The sequence below is a fragment of the Lithobates pipiens genome, unplaced genomic scaffold (genome assembly GCF_037356315.1).
Source record: "Lithobates pipiens isolate NorthernLeopardFrog02 unplaced genomic scaffold, aLitPip1_a1.2 Scaffold_19, whole genome shotgun sequence".
Classification (NCBI taxonomy): domain Eukaryota; kingdom Metazoa; phylum Chordata; class Amphibia; order Anura; family Ranidae; genus Lithobates; species Lithobates pipiens.
In genome coordinates this window covers 501688421-501715145 of record NW_027507764.1, presented here as the reverse complement: position 1 = coordinate 501715145, position 26725 = coordinate 501688421, and the positions used below count along the sequence as shown (strand labels likewise).

Genomic DNA, 26725 nt, shown 5'->3' with positions numbered 1-26725 from the left:
ATATTTGGAAAAAAATTGTCAAACTTCTCCATAAAAATTTTCTCATTTCGTTTGAAGTGGATTGGGTTGGGTTCTCACCCTCTCTGGTATTCTGCTCACTGGGAAAGCTTACCCACCCTTCATGCTTGGATTGGCCCACCATCTGAAGTGCTTTATTAACACATTCCACAGCACAATTCGTTAGAAAGCAAATGGAACAGCATCTGTAAATGCTATTTTGGGCAGAAATTAAAAGTTAAATTACACCTAAGGCTGGGTTCACACTATAACCCGCTGCAGATCGCACAGGAGCGCTGTGCGTCCCTGTTCCCCGCTTCAGGGATGAATCAGGGCCGATTCTATGACCGAATTCGGCCCTGAAACTGAGCCAAAGATGCACAGCATTTTTGTGCAGTGCGCTCCACAGCCGCAACAGAGACTGCTATGTGAATTGGATGCAAGGAAATCCGCATCTAATTCACATAGGTTTGAACTCGGCCTTAAAGTGGAAGTAAACCCAATGATTTAAACAGTAAAAAAAAAAAAAAAAAAAAAGCATGCCGGGAATGCTAACTGCACATTGGCTGTGCTCTCAGCCAAACTATCAAACCATCCAATGGCTGGTGTCATAACGAATCACATGTGCAGCACCATAGCAGTTGAAGATTAAACAGAGGCAAAGATGGCAGCTTCCTTGGCTGAAAACGATAGGGGAGTTTACTTCCACTTTAAAGGAGACATATGGTCAAAGTTTTTTTGGCTGCACTTCTCCTATGGATTACAAGAGTGCATTTGGTTCTGCACTCCTGTGACCCAATTTTAGCCGACAGCAGGCTAATGTCCACTATTGGCTGACCTCACTCAGCCAATCCAGGCTCTGGATGGATCCAGACTTTACAGTCGGGATCCACCCAGATGTCTGGACCAGCAGCTGACTCAGCCTCTCAGTAAGCTGTTGGCAGACTGATCCAGCCACTCCCCCCCCCCCCCCACCCTGCACAGCCCAGTGCTCCAGTGAGCACTGGAAGGGAAGAACAGAGTGGCTGACTGACAGTCATCACTTTCTGCTCAGAGCGGAGGGGAGAAATGAGTGATTAGTGGCATCACTAGCCTATTCTCAAAATGCCAACCTAATCGCCCTCTTCGTTCCTCCCAAGACTTCCTGCTCTCTAGCGCCCTCATCACCTCCTCCCATATCCGCCTCCTGGACTTCTCCAGAGCCTCGCCCATCTTCTGGAATTCACTACCCCAATCTGTCAGAATGTCTCCAATGGCGATCCCTGAAAACTTTGCTCTTTAGAGAAGCCTATCTTGCCTCCATCTAACAACTCCACTATTTTCTCCATTAGCTCATCCCCCACAGCCATTACCCTTTTGTATAACTTGACCCTCCCTCCTAGATTGTAAGCACTAATGAGCAGGGCCCTCCCATTCCCCCTATCTTGAATTGTATTGTAATGTCTGCCCTAATGTTGTAAAGCACTACGTAAACTTGGCGCTATATAATTCCTGTATAATAATAATAATAATAATAATAATAATAATAAATAGTAGTTTATTTATTTTTTATAAACCCATACTTCTCTTTGAAATTTTTAAATTTTTTTGCCTTTGGCAAGTGGAATCACTGACAACCTTTTTGTAGCTCTTGGTCTTAAAGCGAAACCCTCTTCTTATTTCTATACCCCGTTTTCTTACTTCTCTGTAAAAAATGGGCAGCTTTGTACATTATAGAGATCACCCGGAAGTTACCCCATTTCGTGATTATCTCCGGAATGGTATCCTTAGGGGATGTTTCCCCGTGTTCTCGCTATCAGTATCGGTTTACATTATGGTTGATATTTGTCAGAACTTATGTATTTTGGTGGTCAGCATAAGTCCTATCTATTGACTGATCTAATGCTAATGCATTGTATTTGTAACTCGCTGTGTATTGGATTCTTTGTATGCTTTCTATTTTGTATATGTACATTTATTTGGAAGCGGCTTTTCTTGATTATTTTCCCAAATAAAAAAATAATTTTTGTGTGTAAATCAAGCTCATAATCCCACATGGACTTGACGGTAGGTCTCCTTTCACAGCTCATCTGGATCCACACTAGCCCACCAGCAGCAGAGGGAAAGATAGATGCCAGAAGCAAGATAGCCAACTGACTTCCAGGAAGGACCAGCTCGAAACACATGCACTGGAAGTGTTGTCAGAAGGGGGCTGTTACGTGATGTGGAGCATGTGCAGACGCTCCTTTGTCAAATCTCTGTTGGTTTGACAAAGGAGCGTTGGCACATGCTTTGAAGTTGGTCAGCCATCTTGCTCCAGGCATCTGTCTTTTCCCTGCTGCTGGTCAGCTAGTGAGGATCCAGGAGATGTGTGACAGGAGACCTACCGCCACGTCTGTGTGGGACGAGGAGTTCATTTTACACTACCTTTCTGTACTGGTGTTATTGCACTTACTTTTAATAAAGTCAGCAGCTACAGTGCCTTGCAAAAGTATTCGGCCCCCTTGAACTTTTCAACCTTTTGCCACATTTCAGGCTTCAAACAAAGATATAAAATGTTTCTTTTTTGTGAAGAATCACCAACAAGTGGGACACAATTGTGAAGTGGAACGAAATCTATTGGATAATTTAAACTTTTTTAGCAAATAAAAAACTGAAAAGTGGTGCGTGCAAAATTATTCGGCCCCATTACTTTCAGTGCAGCAAACTCACTCCAGAAGTTCAGCGAGGATCTCTGAATGATCCAATATTGTCCTAAATGACTGATGGTGATAAATAGAATCCACCTGTGTGTAATCAAGTCTCTGTATAAATGCACCTGCTCTGTGATAATCTCAGGGTTCTGTTGAAAGTACAGAGAGCATCATGAAGACCAAGGAACACACCAGGCAGGTCCGTAATACTGTTGTGGAGAAGTTTAAAGCCGGATTTGGATACAAAAAGATTAAAATTAAAATTTTAGATCTATGTTTGAAGCCTGAAATGTGGCAAAAGGTTCTCCCGTAAGCTTTCGGAAGCTGAAAGGAACTATGATGTGGGAGATCGGGAACTGTTGGCCATCAAGTCGGCACTCGAGGAATGGAGGTACCTTCTGGAGGGAGCAGCACACCCCATCCTCATTTTTACTGATCACAAGAATCTCGAGTATCTGAAGGTCGCTAAGAGGCTAAAACCACATCAGGCCAGGTGGGCACTCTTTTTTACTCGATTTTCTTTTCACATAACCTACAGACCTGGGTCAAAGAACACCAAGCCAGATGCCCTCTCGAGGATGTTTTGCGGATCTGAGGCCTCTTCTCCCCCAGATACCATCCTATCTTCCGGGAACTTCCTTTTACTTCAGGAAAACCTGCTGGATCAAATCAAACGGGCCTCACTCCATGTCTCTCCTCCTGGTGTCACTCTGCAGGCAAGAGACAATCTTTTGTGGCATCTGGACAAGATCTTTGTACCCCAGGGGGTACGGGTAGCTGTTCTCAGTGCCTGCCATGACCATAAGTTGGCCGGTCATTTCGGGGTGCTCAAATCACTTGAACTCCTTCAGCGGACCTTTTGGTGGCCACAACTGGTGAAGGACTGCAAGAACTATGTGGCATCCTGCACGGTCTGCTCGAGGAACAAGGGCAACAGATCCAAGGTCTGGGGTCTGCTGAAACCTCTGCCTGTCCCTGAAAGACCATGGAGGATGATTTTCATGGATTTTATTGTTGAGCTGCCTCTTTCTGAAGACCATTCTACCATCTTCGTGGTTGTGGACAGGCTCTCAAAGATGGCGCACTTCCTTCCCATGAAAGGTACCCCCTCCGCTGCTGAGACTGCTAAGGTGTTTGTTAGAGAAATTGTGAAGCTTCATGGGATTCCTGTGGACATTGTCTCTGATCGGGGGGTACAGTTTACTTCAAGGTTCTGGAGGGCGTTATGTGGTTCCCTGGAGATCAACCTTTCCTTTTCCTCTGCTCATCATCCGCAGACTAATGGCCAGACGGAAAGAACGAATCAAACTCTGGAACAGTACTTACGTTGCTTCTCCTCTTTCTCTCAAGATGATTGGGTCTCCCTCTTACCTCTAGCCGAGTTTGCCTACAACAATTCTGTCCACTCTGCCACCAAGCAAACCCCTTTCTTTGCGAATTACGGATTTCGCCCCCTGTTTCTAACAAATAATCTTCCGGAATGCTCGGTACCTGCCGCTCAGGAAACTGACCTTCTTCAGCAACAACAACAAGCTTCTTCAGGAAACAATGTCCAGAGCTCAGAAGTATTATAAACGGATCTTTGATAGAAAAAAGGAGAGGGGAACTTAGTCTGGAGATCAAGTTTGGCTGTCAACCCTGAATTTAAAACTGGCATGTCCCTCCAGGAAACTGGGTCCTAAGTTCATTGGTCCTTTTCCGGTTAAGAGGAAGATCAACAGTGTGGCGTACGAGTTGCAACTACCAGAGTCTTTCCGTATCCACCCGGTCTTCCATGTGGCTCTTCTCAAACCCGCTGTCCCAGATCCCTTCGTTGGCAGAGATGTTGGTCCACCTGAACCTGTCCTGATCGACAGAGAAGTCGAATTTGAAGTAGAATCGATTCTGGACTGCAGGAGGAGACGGGGACAGGTTCAGTACCTGGTGAAATGGAAAGGATACGGTCCTGAAGATAATTCTTGGGAGCCGGAAAGTAACATTCATGCTGAAAAGCGGATTCTGGCCTTCAAGAGAGTGCACCCAGCTAAGCTGGCCCAGTTGGGCATCCGGGGGCTGCCCCTTGGGGGGGGGCAATGTCAAGAAGGTCAGCCCAGTCATCCTACTGCCTCTGAAGGTTCGGGCCGCAAAGCCCCTGTTGAGAGTGTCTGTCGGTGCGCGCTAACGCAGGTGGGCGCACGCGGGTGCGCGGATGTCCTGATGGCCGCACGCGGGTGCGCGCTGGTGTTGAGCGCACGCGGAGAGATTGGTGTGCGCGCGCGGGAGCGCGTGCTCGCGCCGTGACGGCTCTTGGCGCCAAAGGGGTTACTTAAAGGGACCTGTTGCCTTGCCTCCTTGCTGTCCGGTCTACAGCGTTCCTGCCGTGATCCCTTTGCGCCTGCTTGATACTTGTTACTCCTGTGACCCGGCTTACCCTGACGACCACTTGTTTGCTGCCTGCCCACGACCCCGGCTTGTCTGACGATTCTTCTGCCTGCTGATTCGGTACCTATCTGCCTGCCTGTTCCTGACCCGGCTTGTCCACGACTTCGTCCAGTCTGCTGTCCCTCTACGGTGCCAGCCTTCCAGTATCCTGCCCTACCTGCTTGTGGGTCTGCTGTGAGAAACCGTACTACAGGACACCTTTCCTGCTGCTTCAGCGTGTGCATCTTCCACTGCTCTCACCTCCTGCTGGTCGCTGTTCCTGCTGCATCTGCTCCCCTCCAGTACCCAGAGCCGGATCAGTCCTGACACCTGTGTCCTGCTTGGCACTTGTGCCCCTTCCGCACTCTTGAACCTCTGTCTCCTCTACCAGGAGTTCCTGAGCCGGAGGTATACGAGTAGCTGCTCCCAGCATCCGTGGGCTCAACCACCATGTACGTGACAGGAGCCCAGAGAACCAGGATATCCAGGAGGTTCCATCCATACAGAAGCACCCAATATATCTCCTCCTTTCCAGTTACCGATCTCCATAGCAGCCCCCCTCCAACCACCACCACTGCTCCTGCACTTATCTCAACCTACGCAAAATACATGATGCTTCTAAATATGGGGGGGAAGCATAGCACCTCCTCCCATGTCACAGTTCTGGAGTCTAGTGGGCAAAAGCTAGGCCTGATGATTGTCACATGGCAAAGGGGGGGGGGAAGGGGCACAACAACTTCCTCTTGGCTCTGACACCGACCAATATTGGGTGTTATGGTGCTAGAGGTAACGTGGGGGGAAAAGCAGCAAGTTCTATTGCTGGAAAGTTGATTATAATGCTTTTCATATGCATGTTTCTTCTTTTAGGATCACACTTTGTACAGTTGCCTTGATGTAGAATTGTGGCGTTCAGTGCATTTCAAAAATGTGCACAACAAAAACCTCTATTATACTTCCGGTAAATATTGAACATGTTTAGTTTTTTTTTTGGTGGACTAAATTGTATTAAGCATAGGGTAATTTTTGTTTTATGTGGTATATTTCTGTGCTTGTGTTCAGCTTTCCTGTGCTTGCTATAAAACTGATGTGAGCTAATGTCTGTTTTGTTGCTTTAGGAAATGGGCACATTAGTAGCCCCCACTGCTTCATAAACAGATAAAATGTGTTAATACAGTAGGTTACATTTAGAGGTCTAAACCATTCGGCTATGAGAAACAATAGAAACATTTATGTTGAACACTTTCAGTGCAGAACAAATGAAGTGTATCTGGTGTGCATGTAGCTTGAGCTAACATGAAGCTCAGGGTGCTGACACACACTACATTATTACATTATTTTAACCAGAAAAGAAACGTAAAAACAACTAAACAAAACATTGTAGCAAAGCAGAAGTTTGGCAGTGTGGCTTTATAGCTGCTCAACACCATTTATGTGAGAGCGGTTAATTGTCCTTTCCACAATTTACATCATTCTCCATCAGGTCTGGGGCCATAATTACCAGTATTCTCTGACGCACTGCCATCCAGTAACCCTAGCTGTGACCGCTCCATCTCTGCATTTTCCATTATGATCCTTTTTTTAAATGCCAACACTTAAGTAATCCATTTCCTCTAAATAAAAGTGAGCATTTTAACAGACACGGCAATGGAGAAATAATTACACAGAAGAGAAACATGTAATTAGACCAGACTTAAGGGGGAAAACTATATTAAATTATATTTTACATGCCGTTCGAATTATATATTGTCTTTGCAGAAAGAAAATGCACAGACATCTAAAAAGGATGCGAGTCGCACACTGCATTTTTAGAACAAAAAGTTCAGATTATAATTACAGGCTAGAAGGAGTCAGTATTCCACACGCTTAAACAGGAGCTGCTGAATGCAAGTGAACAAAACGTTTGCCTGGCACAGATGTGAGGTAAACATTTCCGGCTGTGGATTCTGCCTTCAGCACCAAGTTTAGGCTGGCCATGGGCCAGACATGGACTTGATATTTGGCAGTTCTGGCACTTGCCAGAAAGGCGAATCTAGCATAATGTGTGCAATAAATTTCACGGTTGTGCAGGATGCCAGAGTTGGGTCCTAAATGGAAGGTATATTTCCCCACTATCTGGGTTGGGATACCTTTAAGAGGGATGATTTGAAAATAATGTTGAGTACTCAGGGGTTCTGTCCTATGCAGGATGAATGGTTCCAGGGTAATCTGGCTACAGAGGAGAGGACTGAATTTCAGCACTCCCTGGGTTGCCAAATCCTTACTAGGGACCCGGAATTTCAGACTTTCGAAGAGTTTTGTGTGGGAAGAACCTCCAAACCCAGATCACGGGGACTTTTGTTCCTGAAGGAGTTAATTTAGATGCTTCATAGTAAAGAAAAAGAAGGGGTAACAGTCGGTATCTGGCAGTGAGAGAGAGATGAACTCATCTAATTGAGCAGGCTGAACTAGCTTGGGATTGAGCCATGGTTGCTGAACTGCGAGAGCCTTCTCTTTGGGACCCCTAAAGCAGATGGGATACCCCCCCAAAACCCAGAGTGGGACCAGTATGGTGGCTTCCTTGTTTCATGCCATTGAACCAGAGTTATGGACTGTCTTGTGTTTTGCTAAAGTAAGCCGTTGTTTTTGGACTGTTTGTCTATTCCAATAAAAACTTGCACCTTACTAACAGGCTGCTGGTGATCTTGGGGCCCATGTGGCACTGTATACTCTTCATTGTCATGGTATAATATTGATCCCCTGCAATAACAGTAGTTTGCATAGGATTCCAGAGAACCAAAAGGCTAAAAAGTTCTGGGTCTTTACCAAAAACCCTACAATGTTGTTGTCATGCCCCTTGGTTAACCCTAAACAAAATGAGATGAAATGAAAGAATGTAGTTCATAAAGAGGCAGAGGTTTTGGCTTGTAGTCTTCAGATAAAATAAAAGGTCAAATTAGGCATCAGGAGGTAAAGTTGTAAAATAGGCTTTATCAGCTACCACAGTAAGGATTCTTGAATTAGAATGCTGGCACTTACAAATAAACATTTGTGTTGGCCCTGTAGTTTTCCATGTAAGCTCGTTTGGCTGTACTTCTGCGCTGTGGATCACAGGTGTGCAGTTCATTCTGCACTCCTGTTACTCATTGTTAGACAGTGGGCTGAAGTTACACAGCCATTCCTGGCTGGGGAAAGATCGGGACCATATGGTCAGGAGCCACACAGGAGCCTGGACCAGCACCTGGCTCAGCCTTTCAGCTGCTCCCACCCCCTCTACAGCCCAGCGCTTCAATGAGCGTGGGGGGGGGGGGGGGAGGCATAGCAGAGAGCCGGTGACTGCTCACTAGCAGTCACCAGCTCTCCGCTCACTAACAACTGAGTGATCAGTGGTGTTTGATCGCTCAGTTCTCAGTCTTAGAGCCAGTGGGAGGCAGATGCAGTAAAGGACCGATGCTGCATCCACCTAGATAAGTGAGGTTATTTTATTTTATATAAATCTTAAACTTCTCTTTTAATAACAGCATATCCATGCCAAAAAGAGAAACACCCAAAAAGAAAGCCATCCCCAGCACAGAGGTCTGGTAGTTACTCCTGGGAGGGAAACAGGAACTGCTTGTTTCTTACATTTTACATCTGTGCTCCAATAGTAGCGAGTCAGCAGTGGAACGTTAAGTGGTATTAAACCCAAAAGCAGACAATTGTTATATTGCAGCTTACCAGTTCTTAGATGGGATGGCTACATTAGTTTTCTTTAGACGTTCTTTTTAATTTTCACTTGGTGATCTGGCCAGGTGAAATAAAACTGTTTAAAAAGGTGTTAGCTGGAGTCTTGCTTCAATTTGTCAGTTTATCCAACTCTGCTAGTACATCTGACATTACCCTCTCCCCAGATCGATGTAGGCGGTCTCCAAAGGTGTCACTACTGTTCCTTCATCCAGAGCAGTTATTCTCAACCAGGGTTCCTCCAGAGGTTGCTAGGGGTTCCTTTAGCATTGGGCAATTTCTGCCTCTCATCCAAGTTCCCACTGTTCCCAAGACCCTAATGATCTTTTTAGCCATCTGTAAGGAGGTAATTCTTCCCAATGACCACAAGTGTAAGGACCATTCTTCCCACTGACCATCACATTAATGTATCATGAATTGTAGATTTCTAATTTTTAGCAGGAGTTCTGAGACCTGAGAACTATTTCAAGGGATCCTCTGTGTTGAAAAGGTTGAGAAAGGTTGATCCAGAGTGTAGGCACTACAGATGATGTGCTACTGGTCAGATCACCAGATGGAAAAAAAAGAAAAAAGTAAATAATGCAGCCAATATTAAATTTAAGGTTTATAACCCATTTCAAAGAGTACATGTAATATATTTGCTAAAAATCTATATTTTTTTTTGCATAGTTTCCCCTTACAGGTATGCTTGAGGTATCTGCATTACATATACAGTACTGTATATGTGGTACATCCTGCTTGTTAGTGCAGAACATTGGGGTTTATTTACTAAAGATAAATCCACTTTGCACTACAAGTGCACTTGTAAGTGCAGTCACTGATCTGAGGGGAAGATCTGAAATGAGGGGACGTTCTGCTGATTTTATCATCCAATCATGTGCAAGCAAAAATGTGTTTTTTTATTTTCCTTGCATGTCCCCCTAAGATCTACAGTGACTGAACTTCCAAATGCACTTGCAGTGAACTTGTAGTGCAACGTGGATTTGCCTTTAGTAAATCAACCCCATTGTCTTTGCTTTAGTACTCCTCTCACCCAATGTAAGTTTATCAGTGTGCTCAGACTAATATAAAACTATAGACTCCATGGATGGCTAAACACCAGTTGTATACTCAGAGTATTAAGACTCCCTTTAAGTTGAAAGTAGGGTCTGGTACAGACTCCCAAATTCAGATTTGGATTCCAGTATTATTGCAGGAAAGACAGATGTAAAACCAATGCAGTTTCAGAATGCAAGTGCTGACAAAATAGTCATGTTAAAAAGTGGAAATTGTTGGACCTTTTCAACATATTTGAACAAGCAAACATTGGATCTTCATTCTACGGTGTCATTTGGCATTTTGCACAGTAGAGTAGGGACTAGGCAGAGTCACGTCACCTTGAAGCAGTTCGCTAGCTTTAAAATTTATTGCAATATATGTAAACCAAGAATCCCAATTTTAGGCAAAAGCTTGGCTAAAATGTATAAAGCTGTATAACATTGTGCATGGGGTTAATTCAGAATCTTTAGTGTTAACGTAGTCACACTCCTGTAGCACCTCATGAGTTATGTATATGTATGAATTCTTCATTTAAAGTGGAACTTTAGTCAGAAAATTAAGTCCCCCTTTGAGGGTATAGCTATATAAGAGATGGACACACCGGAATGAGCAGGCCGAATTATCTTGGGATTGACCCGTGGTTACTGAGAGCCGGATCACATTGGTGCAATGTGCACTTCAACATTTAGAGCACATGACGCATGACATAAAAATCAACGTTTCCCTATGAGAGCCGTCTTAACTGATTCAGCTTGTGTTGCTCAGACTTTTGAAAAGGTTCCTGCACTAGTACTTTGGTCCAACTTGGGTGCGATTTCAGGCCATAGAATATAATGGAAGTCGCATCCAAGTCGTATCACCATCTTAACTGACCCAACATGCAACGTGTTCAGAGGCAATCCATACCAGACCCGTTATCCGAGCATGCAGCCTAGCAGGCCAAGAAAGGGGAGTGAACAAGGGAGCATCCCCCTCCTGAACCATACCAGGCCATGTGCCCGCAACATGGTTTGAGGCGGGGGGGGCTCTGCCATATTGATGGGGGGGGGGGGGGGGAGGGACTTTTTCCCACAATCCCTGGCTGTGGTTGTGGGGGTCTGCAGGCACAGGTCTTAACGGAATTTGAAAAAAAAAAGAAAAAAAAAAAAAAAAAAAGTGTAATGTAAGAAAAACAGTTTTTGAAAAGTCTTTTATTAAAAATAATGCCCCCCTTGATTTACTATAAGCACATATACAGTGCACTTAAAGTACACTGAAAGTGCAGTTGCTCCAAAGCTTAGTAAATGAGGCAAAGCGCTTTGCAAAGACTACCCAATCACATGCAAATAAAATAAAAAAAACACAGCATTTTTTGCTTGCACATGATTGGATGAAAGAAATCAGTAGCGCTTCACCTCATTTACTAAGATCTAGAGCAACTGCACTTCAGTTTATTTACCTTTAGTAAATCAACCCCTATACAGGTCCTTCTCAAAAAATTAGCATATTGTGATAAAGTTCATTATTTTCTGTAATGTACTGATAAACAGACTTTCACATATTTTTGATTCATTACACACAACTGAAGTAGTTCAAGCCTTTTCTTGTTTAAATATTGATGATTTTGGCATACAGCTCCTGAAAACCCCAAAAATTAGCATATTTCATCCGACCAATAAAAGAAAAGTGTTTTTAATACAAAAAAAAAAGTCAACCTTCAAATAATTATGTTCAGTTATGCACTCAATACTTGGTCGGGAATCCTTTTGCAGAAATGACTGCTTCAATGCGGCGTGGCATGGAGGCAACCAGCCTGTGGCACTGCTGAGGTGTTATAGAGGCCCAGGATGCTTCGATAGCGGCCTTAAGCTCATCCAGAGTGTTGGGTCTTGCGTCTCTCAACTTTCTCTTCCCAATATCCCACAGATTCTCTATGGGGTTCAGGTCAGGAGAGTTGGCAGGCCAATTGAGCACAGTAATACCATGGTCAGTAAACCATTTACCAGTGGTTTTGGCACTGTGAGCAGGTGCCAGGTCGTGCTGAAAAATGAAATCTTCATCTCCATAAAGCTTTTCAGCAGATGGAAGCATGAAGCGCTCCAAAATCTCCTGATAGCTAGCTGCATTGACTCTGCCCTTGATAAAACACAGAGGACCAACACCAGCAGCTGACATGGCACCCCAGACCATCACTGACTGTGGGTACTTGACACTGGACCTCAGGCATTTTGGCATTTCCCTCTCCCCAGTCTTCCTCCAGACTCTGGCACCTTGATTTCCAAATGACATGCAAAATTTGCTTTCATCCGAAAAAAGTACTTTGGACCACTGAGCAACAGTCCAGTGCTGCTTCTCTGTAGCCCAGGTCAGGCGCTTCTGCCGCTGTTTCTGGTTCAAAAGTGGCTTAACCTGGGGAATGCGGCACCTGTAGCCCATTTCCTGCACACGCCTGTTCACGGTGGCTCTGGATGTTTCTACTCCAGACTCAGTCCACTGCTTCCGCAGGTCCTCCAAGGTCTGGAATCGGTCCTTCTCCACAATCTTCTTCAGGGTCCGGTCACCTCTTCTCGTTGTGCAGTGTTTTCTGCCACACTTTTTCCTTCCCACAGACTTCCCACTGAGGTGCCTTGATACAGCACTCTGGGAACAGCCTATTCGTTCAGAAATTTCTTTCTGTGTCTTACCCTCTTGCTTGAGGGTGTCAATGATGGCCTTCTGGACAGCAGTCAGGTCGGCAGTCTTACCCATGATTGCGGTTTTGAGTAATGAACCAGGCTGGGAGTTTTTAAAAGCCTCAGGAATCTTTTGCAGGTGTTTAGAGTTAATTAGTTGATTCAGATGATTAGGTTAATAGCTTGTTTAGTGAACCTTTTCATGATATGCTCATTTTTTGAGATAGGAATTTGGGGTTTTCATGAGCTGTATGCCAAAATCATCAATATTAAAACAAGAAAAGGCTTGAACTACTTCAGTTGTGTGTAATGAATCTAAAATATATGAAAGTCTAATCAGTACATTACAGAAAATAATGAACTTTATCACAATATGCTAATTATTTGAGAAGGACCTGTATGTACTCACACATTTAAGTTACAAACTGAACTTCAACCATCAATGATTTTTACAAACTATAAATTTTTTTCTGTTCCAATAACTTAGTGACAAAAAACAGGCATATCATCATTTGGCAAATGGAGAAGCAAGTGAGAGCCCCAATGCAGGTGGACTATATTGCCAACAAATATGTAGAAGCATCAACGGTAATACACAATCACAAGCTTACATGTGTCAAAACATAGTTAGTTAAAGAATAGCATCTACATTGCATATAGGAGAGGGAACTGACAAATTGTGGGCTATACAATGAAGGAGCACGAATCACAAGCATAAAGTAACCAAGTGCCCATTAAGGCACAAAGAATAATTAACCAAAAAATAAAAAATACCAGTATAGTAAATGTTTGGCACCACATAAAGGCATATGGAAACATCAATAGGGAGAAGGAAAAAAGCATGAGAAAGGAAAGACTGAAGGAAAAAGTAGGGAGAAAGAAGAAGGGAGGAAAAAAAACGGTAGCCGTCACAAAGGTGATTGAAGATATTTGTATCCATGGATTCCAGTTCTCTCAAAACAGGGAGAGGAATTTCGCAGTATGCTGACCAGCTTTTAATTAGTCCAAATAATCCAACCAGTGGCTTTTTCCAAGTGGTCCCAATGGCTATTTTGGTTGCTAAGAACATAAAGTAAATTAGACTCTGGGTGTGTCTAGGCGCCCCCTCCACAGATTTGTTGAGTAAGGCTATTCTGGAGTTCTTACTATTTACCATGGTGACGGAGCATATCAGGGCATGAACTCATGTCCAGAAACGTTTGACTTTACAACAAGACCACAATGAATGGAACATTGAAACCACTTGTCCTCAGCTCCGTAACACAGGGCTGATGAATCTGGGTACATTCTGGAGAGGTGTTCAGGTTTCATGTACCAACAAGATACAACCTTAAAACTCTCCTCTTTTTGAATGCAGTCCGAGTTGAAATTTCAGTTGAGACATTTTTACAGATCTGAGATAATGTAATTTTTGCTGTAAGTGGCAAGTCTCAGGGGCCGGCATGTCACGCTGCTGAGTGAAATAGAAGGCGGGGCACAACCTAGTATGGTTGAGAACGTGTCCAAATGCAATAAGGACCATTGAAATTCTTGGGGCAAAGGCTGGATGGAAACCACGGATTGTTAAAGAAGCACATTTGCATATGTCCCACAGCTGCAACAAATGAAACATTGTAGGACAGAGGATCAGCCTTCGCCGTTTGGAGTGGATCCAAATCGATGGACTGGGGAGAACAGGCATTAGCCTTCAGTGCTCTCCAATCTGGACTAAAAGATTGGGAGTATATTTGAGACAATTTTGCAAGTTGAGCAGCATGATCGTATTTCTTAAGATCTGGGACATCCAGCCCACCGGCTTCTCATGTCCTGTAAAGCGTGCAACGTGATATAGGCTATGACCTTGGGAATGCCAAAACAACATTTCAGAATCTGGTTTTGGAATCTCTGTAGATCCCCAGTTGCCACAGGTAAAATGCAAAACATAAAATTCTAGGCAATAGGTCCAACTTAAGTGAAGCGACTCTACCTACCCAAGATAGCTGGCCTGAGGACAACCACAACTCCATCTCCTTCAACAGTTTTGGAAGCAAGGTTGAATAATTGGAGGGACACTATAGAAGTCAGCTTAATTTCCAGGTACGGAAGAGATTTTGGTTGCCAGGAAAAAAACTATAGGTGTTGTGTTAGGCTCTGTAGGGCATGCTCATCCATATTAATATTGAGAGCTTCTGTTTTTTGCCCAATTGATCTCTAGACGCAAAATATTCAGGAAGTGAGCTAATGAATACATGAGCAAAGGAAGGGGTGTATGTGGGAAGTGAGAAAAAGAAGCAAATCAGAAAAACACATTTGTTGTTTCCCCCTGCTCTCCACTCCAAGGATATCTTGGTGTGACCAAATAGCAATGGACAGTGTTTCCATTGCAATTATAAAACGAAGTGGGGAAAGGGTACAAACTTTTCATTAACCTGAAGCAAGGGGGAGGGGAGGGGTTTAGAAGTGAAGCTCCTCACCCTGATTTGGGCCAAGGGGTCGCTGTACAAAGACTGTAAAAAAGGAAAGGAACTTAGGCCTGAATTGCCACTTGGACAAGATTCTGAACAGATACATCCTCCAAAATGAGGTTGATGGGCCAGTGAATTTAGTCAGCTGCCAGTCTATGCGGTACGAACCCAACTTGGTTGGTATGAATACAACAGGCGATAAAGTAATTTAGCCGGGTAGAGTCAATTTTAGCTAGTAATTTCAAGTCCGTGTTTTTCACAGAAATCGTCTTATAATTAGCCACATCGCTAGGGTCACTACTGGGCTTAAGTATAAGACTAATAAAAGCTCTATTTCAATCGGCATCTATGGAACCTCCCTCCCTAAGAGCGTTAAAAAAATGTTAAACGTGGAAGTAAGATTGGGGAAAATTTCTTGTAATACACACCTATAAAACCATTAGGCCCAGGAGCTTTAGCCAGTTTGGAATGCTTAATGGCTTGAAGAATTTCCATTGCAGTTATCTTTTTCTAAGATTTCTCTGTGGGCCGCCGATAGGGAAAGCAGGAGTAGGCACGACACAAATACGTCAAGGTCCCCTTGGGAGGTGGGGCAGGAGTCAGTATACAAAATTTTTATAGTAGGTGTAAAGCTCCTCAAGGACACAGAGGATTCTAATGCCGCATACACAGGATCGGAAAGTCGGCCAGCAAAAGACCGATGAGAGCTTTTGGTTAGAAAATACGATTGTATGTATGCACCATTGGACTTTTGCTGGCTGAATTCCTGCCAGAAAGACAGAGCAGGTTCTCAATTTTTCTGTTGGAAAAAGTTTAGATCGGAAATTCCCATCTGTAGCAATTCCGATGTGCAAAATTCCTACACATGCTCGGCAACAAGTCAGCTCGTCGTAGTGTTGTACATGACCGCGTTTGACGGTCGAAAGTTTAGCGAACTTGTGTGACCGTGTGTATGTAAGCCAAGCTTGAGCGGAATTCCGTTGGAAAAACAATCCAAGATTTTTCCGAAGGAAAATCTGCTCGTGTGTACATGGCATAAGTGCATCGTCTGCCCTCCTTAATGTAGGAACCGATGTCATGAGAGGTCTAGGAGCAATTGCCTGGCTAATAACTTCCCAGGACAATCAGCTGGTTGGTCCACCAAGGCGATGTCTTATCCTTGGTCATCAGAGGTTAAGGTTCAGTGCAAAGGGAGTCACAATAGTTTTTTTTTTTGTTTTTGTTTTTTTATCCAATATAATCTTACTTGCAAACCGATCTCTTTCCACAACTTCCTGGACTATCTGCATGCTTTCGCAGCTTCTCTGCTATTTACTTTCAATTTATAATAACTACATATTCCCATGGTACCTTGCAAGCAGTGATTCATGTAATCAGCCTCCTGAAAATCCTCCTCTCAGCACCTCTGTAGTTCAGATGTGAAATGTGTGACACAGCTGTTCCTACTCACAGGACACACACAGTGTCACAAAATTCAAGGTAGTAAATAAGTGGGACACTTCACAAAGTAAGTTGACAAATTTCAAGATGGTTCAGATTAAAATATATGATTTTAAAAAGGTGACCATAGATACTCTTTAAATATTAGGTAGTTCTTTTGCCTATACAGAGGGAACGGCGTTTCTTTCCTAGAAGACTGCAAAAATAGCAAACCAGAATAGAACTGAAATGTGTCACGATTTATGGTGATGAAAAGCCCAAGACTAGAGCCAAAAGTTGGTGGGTGTAACCTTTTCATACTGGTTGTGTCATTCTAAAAATACTAGATTAAATTACATAAGAAAGACACTATGTGTAGAACATGATACCTCTGCAAAGAAAATGAGCCATGACATTTGACAAGAGAACATAAACTCAGCTGTACTACCTATATTCTTATTTGTTTTTTCAGCTACAGGATGTAAATGATCAGTAAGATCTAACTCTACTACTCTGGGTTACAGGTCTGAATCGTCTGCAAGATGTCGACAACATGTACAGTACATTCTTTATTGAAAATTTTCTGTAACAGTACAAAGAAGCAGAAGATAACTTCAAACATACAGAAGTACTCATCAATGTATAGTTTGTGAATAATATATATTATATATACACAAACATACATATTATATACACACACATACATATACACACACACACACACACAAAATCCACAAGCAAATGTATTAAGTTACCACACATGGTATTGGTATGAAAGCTGCCCTGTTATTTGTTGAAGGGAACTACAATGGTCATGGAAAGGTTGCATTGCACCCGACAGCATGTTTGGGGTCTACTACCAGCTTACTTTGTGCATTTTTAAAAACAGAGCTGCAGTTTGGGGGGGGGGGGGTGCACGATCTGGTGCAGTTCTGCATAGAAACCAATTGGCTTCCAGGTTTTATTGTGAAAGCTTGTTTGACTGAGCTTCTCCTCTGGATCACAGGAGTGCAATTCATTTTGTACTGCTGTGACCAATTTTCAGCAGAGAGCAGACTGAAGTCCGCCCTCTGCTGACCTCACAAAAATTGGTCCAGGCACTGCAACATCCCTACAATAGGAGACTGGATCCACCAGGTGCCTGGAATGACAAGAGCCGATGAGAGCCTGAGACAGGAGCTCCCCACCCCTCCACAGCTCAGCGCTCCAGTGATCAGAGCAGAGAGCTGCTGATTGAGTCAGCAGCTCTCTGCTCGGGGAGCTGTGAGAACCGAGCCATTGGTGACGGTCGATCAATCAGCTATCAGTGCAGAGACGCCGGGGGACCGATGCAGCATCCAACTAGGCAAGTATGAAAACTGAAAAAAAAAAAACACACCTTTATTCTCTTTTAACTGAACAAGCTGAAGTTAGAACTCGATTGACTACAAAGCACAGTTGCACCAGATTTTGCAACCTCTTTTAGCAAATCAACCCCAATGTGTAATCATCAGTGCAGGTTAGAGCTAAAGTGACACTAAACAATATACTTATTCTCCAAAAATACTACATGCACATCCACTACTTAATGACCCAGTATTCAATCACGATGCCCACTGCCACCGCCGACCCAAAAAAAAAAAAAAAAAACTCTGCTTGCACCGAAAGCTCCCCCTGCTCCTCTGTCTGATAGTTTCTAAATAGCTAAGGGGCGGGGCCATCCGGCAACATCAGGTGGTCCTGCCCTTTTGTGACATTGGTGCATGCTGGATCAGTGACATGACAAGGGGACAACCCCAGGTGGCTACGCCCCTTAGGCAGGTAGACGGCGGGAGCCTTCTTTGAGACCGGAGGGTTTTTTTTCCCCTTGTTTTTCGGGTCCGGTGGTGCTGCAGGCATCGTGACTGATGATGGATCTACACGGGGAGGGGGACATCAAATTTTTAGTAAAAGCAATTGTCAAAAACTTGCACCCCCCCCCCCGTACCCCTACTCATTCCCATGGGAGAGCAGGATCTTGGGGTCCCCTTGTTAAAGATTGTTCCAGATTCCGATAAGCCCCCTACCAGCAGACCCCCCCAAACACCAGCCAGAGTTGTGGAAGAGGCCCTTCTCCCTATCAACATGGGGACAATATGCTTTGGGGTGTTGAGATCATGTAGCCTCACTCATCCACCTTTCCTGGCCTACTAGGTTGCATGCTCAAATAAAGGTCTGGCTGTAAAGGTCTGGTTGAATGTATGGATTTTGGGGCGACCCCATGCCATTTTTTTGGCATAGGTGTTCATCTCAAATCCATACCAAACCTAAAAGGGCTTCCCAGGCCACTCCTTAACAACCAGCTAATGTTATAGACACCAGTGCCCATCGGCTACAAAAATTTGCATCTGAACTGAATCTACATTGTAGCTGAACTGTTGAACAGCTGTTTAGGAAATTTACAATGAAAACGGAGGGGAAATTTGCACCGGACCTGTGTGAACCTAGCCTTAGAGGTCTACACAATTTTTTAACATTTTAGAGCAATGAATGGTGGGTGGGCTTTGAAAGATTGATTCAAGCATCATATTGAACTTTATTTTTGAATTGCATTTTTTTGGGACGTCACTTTTTTGAAAAACTATTTTTGGGCTGTATAGTAGTGTATTGCACTGCGCAGCAAATGGTTTATTATTTGGATTATTTGGACGCAATTTTTTAGACTGTCATAGATAAATGTTATTTTGAACACTGAGAATTCAAGCATGGTTTGAAGATCGGGTTTTCAGTAATGATTTTGGGATAGTTCACTAGAATTGTTATACAAGAATAGCCCCTTACTTTACCTTTTCAATTTAAAGTCCACTGATGGCTGACATCGCTCAGCCAGCCTAGGAGCTGGCTCGATCCTGACTTTACAGTTAGGAGGCGGTGGGGGACAGCTGCAGCTGGGATCAGTGCTGCAGCCATCTAGGCAAATAGGACTTTATAAAGTCATACTTCTCTTTTTAAATTACTTATACACATAGTCTAGGGAGCAAACATTTCATAGGAATTTTACCAATGGGACTTATTATCTGGGAATTTAGTACATGAACTCTTGGGTTAAGGAATGTGAATAATAGTTCTCTAGTTTCAGAGAGGTGAATTTTAACTATTTTGGTGTGGAAGACGTTGTACCTGGAACAAAGCCCAATGTTCCATTTACCATTCTGTATTGATTTAATCAGCAAAGGATTGAATACTGTTGGACTCCTGGTAGACGCCTCCTAAACTGATCTCATTAGAAGTAGACTGCATGGCTAGGAGCAGACAAGGCCAAATTTTGTGTAAAGGATTTCGGTGTTATATATGCACAACCCAAATGGATATATATTTTCAACCAACTAATGACATTTTTTACAAATCGTATTAGTTTTCTTTTAGAGAAACACACTACAATGGTAGCTCAGCCCCATGAAATAAGTTTTCACCTGCTCTACTGGCCAAAAGCAGAATTTTTGCTTTTGATTTCCATTTCACTTAATTTACCCAATTTGTCTATAGTATATGTTTTTTTTTTTTACAGGGCTACATAAAAAAAAAAAAAAAAAAAGTGGAAAAAGTAAAAAAAATTTTTTATTATATACATACACACACACACACTATATATATATATATATATATATATATATATATATATATATATATATATATATATATATATATATATATATATATATATATATATATATATATATATATATATATATATATACACATACATACACACACATATATACACATACACACACAGTGCCTTGCGAAAGTATTTGGCCCCCTTGAACTTTTCAACCTTTTGCCACATTTCAGGCTTCAAACACAAAGATATAACATTTTTATTTTTTGTGAAGAATCACCAACAAGTGGGACACAATTGTGAAGTGGAACGAAATCTATTGGATTTTTGAAACTTTTTTATCTAATAAAAAAAATGAAAAGTGGGGCGTGCAAAATTATTCGGCCCCCTTGCGTTAATACTTTGTAGAGCCACCTTTTGCTGCGATTACAGCTGCAAGTCGCTTGGGGTATGTCTCTATCAGTTTTGCACATCGAGAGACTGAAATTCTTGCCCATTCTTCCTTGCAAAACAGCTCGAGCTTAGTGAGGTTGGATGGAGAGCGTTTGTGAACAGCAGTTTTCAGCTCTTTCCACAGATTCTCGAGTGGATTCAGGTCTGGACTTTGACTTGGCCATTCTAACACCTGGATACATTTATTTGTGAACCATTCCTTTGTAGATTTTGCTGTATGTTTGGGATCATTGGCTTGTTGGAAGATAAATCTCCGTCCCAGTTTCAGGTCTTTTGCAGACTCCAACAGGTTTTCATCCAGAATGGTCCTGTATTTGGCTGCATCCATCTTCCCCTCAATTTTAACCATCTTCCCTGTCCCTGCTGAAGAAAAGCAGGCCCAAACCATGATGCTGCCACCACCATGTTTGACAGTGGGGATGGTGTGTTGAGGGTGATGAGCTGTGTTGCTTTTATGCCAAACATATAGTTTTGCATTGTAGGCAAAAAGTTGGATTTTGGTTTCATCTGACCAGAGCACCTTCTTCCACATGTTTGGTGTGTCTCCCAGGTGGCTTGTGGCAAACTTTAGACGAGACTTTTTTATGGATATCTTTGAGAAATGGCTTTCTTCTTGCCACTCTTCCATAAAGGCCAGATTTGTGCAGTGTACAACTGATTGTTGTCCTATGGACAGACTCTCCCATCTCAGCTGTAGTTCTCTGCAGTTCATCCAGAGTGATCATGGGCCTCTTGGCTGCATTTCTGATCAGTCTTCTCCTTGTCTGAGCCGAAAGTTTAGAGGGACGGCCAGGTCTTGGTAGATTTGCAGTTGTCCGATACTCCTTCCATTTCAAAATAATCGCTTGCACAGTGCTCCTTGGGATGTTTAAAGCTTGGGAAATCTTTTTGTATCCAAATCCGGCTTTAAACTTCTCTACAACAGTATTACGGACCTGCCTGGTGTGTTCCTTGGTCTTCATGATGCTCTCTGCGCTTTCAACAGAACCCTGAGACTATCACAGAGCAGGTGCATTTATACAGAGACTTGATTACACACAGGTGGATTCTATTTATCACCATCAGTCATTTAGGACAACATTGGATCATTCAGAGATCCTCGCTGAACTTCTGGAGTGAGTTTGCTGCACTGAAAGTAAAGGGGCCGAATAATTTTGCACGCACCACTTTTCAGTTTTTTATTTGCTAAAAAGTTTAAAATATCCAATAGATTTCGTTCCACTTCACAATTGTGTCCCACTTGTTGGTGATTCTTCACAAAAAATGAAAATTTTATATCTTTATGTTTGAAGCCTGAAATGTGGCAAAAGGTTGAAAAGTTCAAGGGGGCCAAATACTTTCGCAAGGCACTGTACACACATATATATATACACACACATATACACACATACATACATACACACATAAACATATATACACACACACACACACACACACATACATATATACACCGTATTTATCGGCGTATAACACGCACTTTTTCCCCCTTAAAATCAGGGGAAGTCATGGGTGCGTGTTATACGCCGATCCCCACTGTCTGCGAGTCAAAAATACAGAGCGCCGCTGAAAAATACCAAGCCGATTGCTCGGCTCCGCTCGTAGTCCCGCCTCCCTGCTGTTTCTCTAGCGAGCGCTGCCGAAAAAGACTCAGCTCAGCGGAGCCCAGCCGAATACACAGTACAGACGGCTCGGTCTTTTTCGGCAGCACTCGCTAGAGAAACAGCAGGGAGGCGGGACTACGAGCGGAGCTGAGCAAGTTGGCTCGGCCTTTTTCGGCGGCGCTCGCTCGGTCTGTCTCGGCGGCGGGAAATTTAAACATGGGCAAGGCTGCAAAAGGCGCTGGCCAAGCTGCAAATGACACTGCAAAGCTGCAAATGACACTGATCATTCTGCAATGATAGACAAGGCTGCAGATGCACACTGATAATGCTGCATTGACTGGCATGTAAATGTAAGTTTTTTTTTTCTTAAACTTCCCTCCTAAACTTGAGGTGCGTGTTATACCCCGATAAATACGGTAATATATATATATATATATATATATATATATATATATATATATATATATGTGTGTGTGTGTGTGTGTGTGTGTGTGTGTGTGTGTGTGTGTGTGTGTGTGTGTGTGTGTGTGTGTGTGTGTGTTATATATATATATATATATACATACATATACATATACACACATATATACACACACACACACACACTCATAATTTTACATACCCTAGCAGAATTTATGATTTCTTGGCCATTTTTCAGAGAATATGAATGACAACACAAACTTTTTGCACTTATGGTTAGTGTTTGGCTGAAGCCATTTATTACCAATCAACTGTGTTTACTCTTTTTAAGTCATAATGACAACAAAAAAACTACCCAAATGACCCTGATCAAAAAGTTTACATACCCCAGTTCTTAATACCGTATATTGCCCTCTTGAACATCAATGACAGCTTGAAGTCTTGGGGTATTTGTGGATGTCACTCTTTATCTTCTCAGATAGCAATTTTTTGGGCTGTCTTGCATGACCTGCACGTTTGAGACCTCCCCAGAGTGCCTCAATGATATTAAGGTCAGGAGACTGAGATGGACACTCCAGAACCTTCACTTTATTCTGCTGTAGCCATTGACTTGGCCTTGTTTTTTGGATCATTGACATGTTGGAATATCCAAGTACGTCCCATGCGTAGCTTGCTGGCTGATGAATGCAAATGTTCCTCCAGTATTTTTTGATAATGTACTGCATTCACCTTGCCATCAATATTGACCAAAATTTCCTGTGCCTTTGTAGCTCACACATCCCCATTTCACATGAAGTTATTTGTGTATTTTTCTTTGCATCCCAAACAATTTTCCTGCCAGTTGTGGCTGCAATTTTAGTTTAGTGGTTTGGTTTCAACAGAACCCCTCATTTCCCACTTATAGGAGTTTGAACACTGCTGATTGGCATTCTCAATTCCTTGGATATCTTTTTATAACCCTTTCCTGTTTTATACAGTTCAACTACCTTTTCCCCGAGATCCTTTCCCCATAATTCAGAATCCAGAAAGGTCAGTGCAGCACTGGATGTAAGATGCAAGGGTCTGTCAGGAGTCCATTGACCTCTTACACACACTAATTTACAAGCAAACAGATCAAAAGGAAAAGGTGAGGATTGTTACCTTTAATAATCATTTAAACCCCTTTGTGTCAACTTGTGTGCATATCATCAGGCCAAAATCACCAGGGTATGTAAACTTTTGATCAGGGTCATTTGGGTAGTTTGTCGTCATGCACGGCTCCTGAACTCTAAAGCCCCGTACACACGAGAGGACTTATGTCCGACAGAGTTCCGACAGAGTTCCGACAGAGTTCCGACAGAGTTCCGACGGACTTTTCGGCTGAGCAGACTTGGCCACACACAATCACACTAAACTCCGACAGATTCGAACGTGATGACGTACGACTGGACTCGAATAAGGAAGTTCATAGCCAGTAGCCAATAGCTGCCCTAGCGTCGGTTTTAGTCCGTCGGAATAGCATACACACAAGCGAATTTTTCGAAGGGACTGGGTCCGGCGGAGTTCCGTCGGAAAAATTTGAAGCATGTTCCATATTCTAAAGTCCGTCAGACTTTGGTGAATCAAAAGTCCGTTGCAGCCCACACACGATCGAATAGTCTGACGGAATCAGTCCGTCGGACTTTGGATGTTGAAAAGTCCGCTCGTGTGTACGGGGCATTACTCCTTCCCCACCCAGGGTAAACATGCATATATGCTTCGCTGGGAGAGGAAATCCCAGAGACATGGCAGACAATCTGGTCTCAGGCAGCAAAAAGCTCTATTTTTGCACGCTCTATAATAAAAATAAATAAAAATAAAAAAAAATAAAAAAAATGCTATAACATCCTCTATTTTTGGTACTTGACACCAGATGTCCTCCACGCCATTTATCCCTCCAGCTCAGACAGAAGTTGGCATTGCCTGGGAGCCAGGGAAACCCTGTATCACATCTTCTGGATGTGCCCCAAAATAATACCTTTCTGGACAGAAGTACAGTCTCTGCTGTCCCGTCTCCTGGGGGTACAGGTACCCAGGACCCCGAAATCTTTCCTCCTAGGAGTATCACCCCTAAAGATCCCCAAACACTAAAAAAAAAACTGCTTAGACATGTTCTGATGGCTGCGAGATGCCTGGTTGCCTTTCATTGGAAAATAAATGTCCCACCCTCCCAAGCAGATCTATACACTAGAATAAAAGACAGCTGATGGGAAAAAAAAAAAAATCACAGCTAGATTACAGGATAAATTAGAATCAAATGACCAAATCTGGGAGGACTGGCACAAGCGAGAGGATTCGCCCTGAGCTGATGGCTACCATCTCTTCCCCCCCCCCCCCCCCCCCCCACCACCACCAATCTCTCTTCTGTCTGTCTATTATTTTCTCTATTGTTTTTTTTTTTACTTTCATGGATTTTGCTGAAGTTTATAACGGACGCGATTTGATAGCTAATAATGGTTATGTGGAGCCAGATATGACTACCTATAGTCTGCACTAAGGTTTACTGTTATTTTATATACATTGGTCCCATTATAACTACGCTGAAATTTGTATGATACAACAACAACTTTGTCTACATACCTGTTTATATGTTCAATAAAAAATTGTTAATAAAAATAAAAATAGGAAGAGCAAAAGACAGTTGATTGATAATCTTCAGCCAAACACTAACCATGGTTGAAAAATGTTTTTGTGTTATTGATATTCTCTGAAAAATGGCCAAGAAATCCTAAAATCTGTAAACTTATGATGAGCACGTGTGTGTATAATTATTATATATATACATATATATATATACACACATATATATATATATATATATATACACACACACATACACACACACACACACACACACACACACACACCTAGCTGGATGCAGCATCAAGCTGATGACCGTTAGTCACCAGCTCTCTTCTGTGCCTCTTCAGCACTCACTGCAGCGCCAGGCTGTGCAAGCTGCTACTTCGGTCTCCCAGCAGCTCATTGAGAGGTTGAGCCAGCTGTCAGTCCAGGCTTCTGGGTGGATCCCAACTTTAAAGTCGGGATCAGCCCAGCACCTATATTGGCTGAGCGATGTAAGCCAACAGCAGACTTTAGCCTGCTAACAACTGAAAATGAGTAACAGGAGTGCAGAACAAACTGCACTCCTGGGATCCATATGAGAAGTATGGCTAAAAAAAGCTTTGGGCATACTTCTCCTTTAATTAGTTCAAGAGAAAGGTCACCCAGATGCTTTAAAGGCAATTTTACTTTTGCATCAAAAAACTATTTTAGCAATCAACACCCTTCTCACTTCTCCCATGCCTGCTGAACTTGTTATTCAGTAAGAAGGTGTTTCCACACATTTACAAATATATACACATGGCTTATATTTTGGATATTTACTGGACCAGTTTTTGATTTTATTATATGTATTTCTACACATTTTTACTGTGTTCTGTACTGTAAGTTGTACGAAAACTCTAAATTTTGCAATTAAAATCAAAGTCAAATAACAGAAGCAAACACAGGAATGGCAAATTGAAATAGATTTCTTTTATATGCAATTGAATAATTCAATTGGATATGTGGGTGCCTAGATTAAAAATATGCAAACCAACAAAAAAAAAATGCAACTTTGAGACAGCCACTGCTTCCAAGTAGATGTTTGGAACAAATTGTACAGTATGTGCGGATTTATTCTGATGTATTTGCAAAGGACAGGGAGACTTGTAAACATTGTTAACTAGGTGCGTCTGTTGCAAATGTTTACTTATCCAGATTGTGCGTTTAAATAAAAGTATAGGAGTTCACAATCAAGCACGCTTGCTCATACCTTCAGCCATGAGCTGTGACTTTTATGCAACTGGAGATCTGGTGAACTATACCTGAACACACAAGACATTTGTCAAAATAGTTTTACTTTACACCACGGTATGGTAAATCTTACAAGCTTAAAGAGGAAGTAAACCCTGAGGAGTTTACTTCCTCTTTCATTCCCTGCAAAGGCAAAGCATAATGGACTACTATGCATCGCATAGTAGTCCATTATGTGTCACTTACCTGACACAGGAGCCAGCGAAGTCGCTGCTGTCCCCTGTAGTCCGCCGCATCCATCTTCTTGGTGGGGTCTCGCAGCTTCGCCGCTGTCATTCGGCGAAGCCGCGATGACGTCACTCCCACGCATGCGCACGGGAGCTGACACGTGCGGCAGCTCCGTCGTTGAGAATGCCGCGCTCAATGCGCCTGCGCGCCGCTGTCTACGGCACATGCGCCGTAAACGCGGTGCCTGTTTTCGGGCAAATATCTCCTAAACCATATAGGTTTAGGAGATATTTCTTGGACCTACAGGTAA

The 26725-nt window shown here is 42.9% G+C and overlaps 1 protein-coding gene across 2 annotated transcripts in view; it reads right to left on the bottom strand.

Moving 5' to 3' along the window:
• CPQ (carboxypeptidase Q) overlaps nucleotides 1–26725 on the bottom strand; it is a 696853-nt gene that overhangs the window by 560190 nt on the left and 109938 nt on the right. The window lies entirely within an intron of this gene.